We start from the raw sequence: 6,647 nt of genomic DNA, 5'->3' as shown, positions 1-6,647 counted from the left end.
TGTTTTTGCGTGTGTCTGCCGTGTGCCCTGTTATGCTGGATTAGCTATGACCTGCTGGTATGCACAATCAGTTGGAAGTTGTAGCGGATTGGTACCGGGCTGTCCCACGACATGTATGAGAATAAGTGTATTTGGTCATATGGCTGGTTTAATGTATATGTACATGTATAGAAAGCATGGTATCCGGGTATAATGACAGTTAAATGTATGTAAAGAATTGTATTCCTCTAGTTGTTCGGTAGAATCATTCAAATAAAACAAGGGAATGAAACTACCGAACAACCAGACCACCCAGGAATGAGTGTGCCTCCAATTACCGTTTGCAACAATGTTGCAAACAGGTAATTGGCAATCAGTGCAGTGTGGTCTTTGTCCTCTGGGTGGCCGCCATTCGGGAAACAAACACGTGGCGGCGGCCATCTTAAACTACCGAACAGCGGTGTTTTGCCGTCGAGTGTCTGGAACTAAAATCGGACACTTGACTAGGCAAACACCGCTGAGACCTCCATACTTCCAGAAATTCGTATGGAAACTACCGAATGACCCGACGTTCGGTAGAAAGAACCCCTCAAACAAGGGAATTCATTCAAACCCTCTCCAGGCTCTATAACACAGGCAATTCGCCTGTTTTCATTCCCTTGTTTGTGACCGACCGCAGGGCCAAAATGCATGGAACTGTTTTCGGATACTTTACCCATGCGGTCGGTCAAATCTTTGGAACCCCATATCTCACGAACCATTCATCCGAATGGGCTAATTTTTAAGTATGTTGGTCCCCCAGAATAGAGCTATCTGGGGATGTTGGATTTGTGGATGTACCCCAAGTATTTAGGGTACATCCAAAACTCGGGGAAAACTGTGTACACAATAAGGGGATTATGATGCTAGAGGAGGGGAGGAGATCTGTGGGAGGTTACTACTTAGAGATTGGATAATGTCTTAAGTGTTAGAACCTCCTCCCTTGCATGGGAGAGGGCTTTATAAGGAACTGTGGAATAAAGCTTGTCAGTCTACTCCTGAAACTGTGTGTCGTCCAGTTATTGGGATTGCGATGGGGATACTGCTGTATTACTTTACCTGCTGGAAACCTTGCCTATGGACTTAACATCACCTTGTTCCTGAGCCTCACTGGAATCTCTAGTGGAGAATAGCTGTGCAAGATCGGCTCTCCGCTACATTGGTTGGCAGCGCTGGGATCCAAACTCACAGAGGAACAAGCGTAAATGGAGTACGGATGGAGATTGATTTTTCTGCGCTAAAACGCTCCACGCTAAAGGACCTCCTAGAGGCAAGGGGTATACAAGCCAGCAATAAGAAGAAAGCAGTACTTGTTACAGAACTCATGGCAGAGTACAGAATGGAGGGCGATTCAGTTCCGGCACAGAGGGAGCCGGGAGGAACACCACAAGGATCGGAATTCCAGAGGCAGGTTCAGTTCAGGCTATCCTTTTATGGGGAAAACCCCCCAACAGAAATTGTTACCAGGACAATGGCCGAGGTACAAGAATTCATCCTAAGGACACAGGCACCAGAACAAAGCTCTGCAATTAATGTGCCACAGGAAGGTAAGCCTAAAATACCATACCAGGCTTTTAAAACATATGTGGAGGCAGAGGAAGATATAGACGCTTTCCTGCAAGACTTTGAAAGACTGTGTGCACTGCATAAAATTAACGCAGAGGACTGGGTACCTATTTTGGCCGGAAGGTTAACCGGGAGGGCAGCAGAGGCATATCGGACTGTACCTAATGACGAAATAAGGAATTACAGTAAAGTGAAAGAAATTATACTCGCCAGGTATGCTATAACACCCGAGGCATACCGGCGGAGGTTCCGGGATCTAAAGAAAACAGAGAAGGACTCGCACGCAGAGTGGGCATGCCGATTACAGGGGGCAGCGCTCGGGTGGGTGCAAGCTAGCAAGGCACGTTCTATGGAGGATGTAATACAAATGTTGCTGATGGAGCAGTTCTATGAGGGAGTAACCAATGAGGTCCAGGAATGGGTAAGGGACAGAAACCCTACTTCCCTTACCGAGGCGGCTAGGAAAGCGGATGACTACCTGGATGCACGCAGGTCACAAAAACCTGCAGCTCCAAAAGCAACCTTTAAAACATTCGGGGGAAACAACTACACCCCAGCTCCACCGAGACCGCTACCACCACCTCCACCACCCGCTGCACAGCCCCGGTTCCGACAACCCACCGCTGGCCCCTGTCATCACTGCCAGAAGTGGGGACATTATAAAAGGGAATGCCCACAGCTACGGGACCGTTCCACCTGGATTCGTCCAGGCCCACCTCCACCCAGGGCGGCCGCAGCCCACCACTACCAGGACCTAGTCACCACCCCATATGGTTCCGCAGTCCCCATTACTACTGTGGAACAATGGGAGGTACTGCACGAGGCAGATCCGGTCCAGGCCAATGTGGATAATCTACGGCACCATCGACAGACGGTATATCTGAATGGTACAGCAGTCCGGGGATTACGAGATTCGGGAGCCACCATCACTTTGGTACAGAGCCACCTGATTTCAGATCAGGCAAAACTGAACAAAACTGTTGCCGTCCGGGTAGCTGGGGGAGCAGTGTACCGGCTACCTACAGCAAGGGTACATTTACATTGGGGAGCGGGGGCAGGGGAAGTGGAGGTGGGGTTGATGCCACATTTACCGGCGGAGGTTTTATTGGGGAATGATCTGGGGAGGCTCACTTCTGCTTTTGAGCCCCAGTCACCCACCACAGGAGAGGTCAACCCTGTAGTCACCCGACAACAGGCCCGCACCCAGGACCATAACACACTGCCGGAGGTCCAGGTAAGCAACCCTACCCCCCCTCTAGAATGTGTCCCCTGGGCTCCACCTAATGAATTTGTAGCTGAAGTCGCAACAGACCCCACGCTTCAGGTGTATAGGGACAAGGTTGGCACGGGTTCCCCCGGGGCGGAGGGAGAGAAGTTTATCTGGGATAAACAACTTTTATACAGGGAAACAACCCAACAGATTACGGGGTTAGACCCGATAGCGAGGAGACAATTAGTGGTACCACAGCGGTACCGGGCTGAATTACTCCGGATAGCGCATGATATTCCGCTATCCGGACATCTAGGGGTTAGTCGCACCAGGTACAGACTAACCCAGAGTTTCTTCTGGCCAGGGATTAGCCAGGAAGTACGCAGATATTGCACGACTTGCGATACCTGCCAGAGAGTGGGAAAAAGGGGGGATCGCAGGAAGGCTAAACTTCACCCCTTACCCATAATAGAGGAACCTTTTAGCCGAATAGCGGTGGATCTGATAGGCCCCCTCAATAAAGTTAGCCCGTCAGGAAAACGGTATATTTTAACGGTCGTAGATTATGCCACCAGGTATCCAGAAGCAGTGGCTCTGACCAACATCCACGCTGAGACGGTCGCGGATGCCCTCATGCGGATATTCTCCCGGATGGGATTACCCAGGGAGATTATCTCGGATCAGGGTACCCAGTTTACCGCAGAATTCACCCAACACCTCTGGAGGATCTGTGGCATTAAGCCTATTATCAGCGCCCCTTACCACCCCCAGACGAACGGCCTCTGCGAACGATTCAATGGTACCTTGAAGCAGATGCTCCGAACCTTCGCAGAGACCCACAAGGACTGGGAACGATTCCTGCCGCACCTCCTATTTGCATACCGGGAGGTGCCGCAGGAATCCACAGGGTTCTCCCCGTTTGAATTATTGTTTGGAAGGAGGGTCCGAGGCCCATTGGATCTTATTAGAGAGCATTGGGAGGGAGACCGGAGCACAGATGGCACTCCCATCCTACCATATGTGTTGGCCTTTCGGGACCGCCTAGAAGCGTTGACCAAGACGGTACGGGAAAACCTTCAGGAGGCCCAGACCCGCCAGCGTACATGGTATGATCGGGGAGCCAGGGACCGTAGCTTTCAAGTCGGGCAGAAGGTACTAATTTTAAAACCTGTCCGACATGATAAGTTACAGGCCGCCTGGCAGGGCCCATATAAGGTGGTGGAGCAAAGATGCGATACCACCTATATTATCGGCCCCTGCACAGGGACTGGGGGGCGACGCATGCTCCATGTGAACATGCTGAAGCCCTACCACGAGCGTACTGAGGAGGTAACCGCCATCTGTGCCCCTAACACGGAAGAGTTTGACAGCTTACCCCTCCCTGATTTGCTGGGGGATGGGCAGCTGTCCGGAGATTTAGGGGAGGTTACGCTGGGAGATCGGCTGAGCCCACAGGAGCGGATCGAGGTACAGCAACTATTGGAAGAGAAACGCGACACGTTCTCTAATGTACCTGGATACACGCCTCTGGCAACTCACCGGGTCGAGACCCCAGGGCAACTACCCATGCGCCAGACGCCATACCGCATTCCAGAAGCGGTACGGGCAAACATGCGTAAGGAGATCGACGAAATGCTCCAACTGGGGGTGATTGAACCCTCAGACAGTCCTTGGGCATCTCCTGTAGTCCTCGTACCAAAGCGAGACGGTACGACCCGCTTCTGCGTGGACTATAGGAGATTGAACGAAAAGACTGTATCTGACGCCTATCCGATGCCCCGGATAGACGAGTTACTGGACAGAATGGCCAGGGGCCAATACCTCACCACTATTGACTTGTGTAAAGGGTATTGGCAAATCCCCCTGGCCCCAGACGCCATCCCGAAGTCGGCCTTTGTCACCCCATTTGGCTTGTACCAGTTTAAGGTCATGCCATTTGGGATGAAAAACGCCCCAGCCACCTTCCAAAGGATGGTGGATCGACTCCTAGATGGATTCCAGGACTATACATGTGCCTACCTGGACGATATTGCTATTTTTAGCAATACGTGGCAGGAACACTTAGCTCACATCGGAGCTGTACTAGATAGGATAAGGGAAGCAGGTCTGACCTTGAAGCCGGCCAAGTGTAGTATCGGCATGGCTGAGGTACAATACCTGGGACATAGAGTAGGGTGCGGTAAACAAAAACCCGAACCCGCCAAAGTAGAGGCTGTAGCCCAGTGGCCCACCCCTAGGACTAAGACCCAGGTTTTAGCGTTTCTAGGGACAGCAGGGTATTACCGGAAGTTTGTTCCCAATTATAGCGCCCTGGCCAAACCCCTCACTGACCTGACCCGTAAGAACCTTCCCCGCCAAGTAAACTGGACCCCGGAGTGTGAGCAGGCATTCCAACAATTGAAAAATGCACTGATAAATGCCCCTGTCTTGGCAGCTCCCAATCCAACTAAACGTTTTCTTGTTCACACAGACGCTTCTATGTTTGGATTGGGGGCAGTACTGAGTCAAGTCGGGGCCGATGGCGGGGAACATCCAGTGGCTTACATCAGTCGCAAACTGTTACCTCGAGAAGTAAGCTACGCCGCCATCGAAAAGGAATGCCTGGCTGTGGTGTGGGCCCTAAAGAAGCTACAACCCTATTTATATGGACAGCCCTTTTCCTTGCTCACGGATCACAACCCGTTAGTCTGGCTGAACCGGGTGGCTGGAGACAATGCCAGGCTGCTGCGCTGGAGTTTGGCGCTACAGCCTTTTGACTTTAATATCCAGTACCGGCCGGGTAAGCAGAATGGAAATGCTGACGGGTTGTCAAGACAAACTGACTTAGAGAAATGATCCGTGAGCCCCCGGACATCCCCAAGCCGATCCGTGTTGGATCAGACTGTGTATGCCGGCTTGTGGGCAAGGGGGAGCAGTGTAGCGGATTGGTACCGGGCTGTCCCACGACATGTATGAGAATAAGTGTATTTGGTCATATGGCTGGTTTAATGTATATGTACATGTATAGAAAGCATGGTATCCGGGTATAATGACAGTTAAATGTATGTAAAGAATTGTATTCCTCTAGTTGTTCGGTAGAATCATTCAAATAAAACAAGGGAATGAAACTACCGAACAACCAGACCACCCAGGAATGAGTGTGCCTCCAATTACCGTTTGCAACAATGTTGCAAACAGGTAATTGGCAATCAGTGCAGTGTGGTCTTTGTCCTCTGGGTGGCCGCCATTCGGGAAACAAACACGTGGCGGCGGCCATCTTAAACTACCGAACAGCGGTGTTTTGCCGTCGAGTGTCTGGAACTAAAATCGGACACTTGACTAGGCAAACACCGCTGAGACCTCCATACTTCCAGAAATTCGTATGGAAACTACCGAATGACCCGACGTTCGGTAGAAAGAACCCCTCAAACAAGGGAATTCATTCAAACCCTCTCCAGGCTCTATAACACAGGCAATTCGCCTGTTTTCATTCCCTTGTTTGTGACCGACCGCAGGGCCAAAATGCATGGAACTGTTTTCGGATACTTTACCCATGCGGTCGGTCAAATCTTTGGAACCCCATATCTCACGAACCATTCATCCGAATGGGCTAATTTTTAAGTATGTTGGTCCCCCAGAATAGAGCTATCTGGGGATGTTGGATTTGTGGATGTACCCCAAGTATTTAGGGTACATCCAAAACTCGGGGAAAACTGTGTACACAATAAGGGGATTATGATGCTAGAGGAGGGGAGGAGATCTGTGGGAGGTTACTACTTAGAGATTGGATAATGTCTTAAGTGTTAGAACCTCCTCCCTTGCATGGGAGAGGGCTTTATAAGGAACTGTGGAATAAAGCTTGTCAGTCTACTCC

Source organism: Pelobates fuscus, chromosome 1 (genome assembly GCF_036172605.1).
Source record: "Pelobates fuscus isolate aPelFus1 chromosome 1, aPelFus1.pri, whole genome shotgun sequence".
In the NCBI taxonomy this organism is placed as follows: Eukaryota; Metazoa; Chordata; class Amphibia; order Anura; family Pelobatidae; genus Pelobates; species Pelobates fuscus.
Note: the sequence above shows the minus strand (reverse complement) of the source record.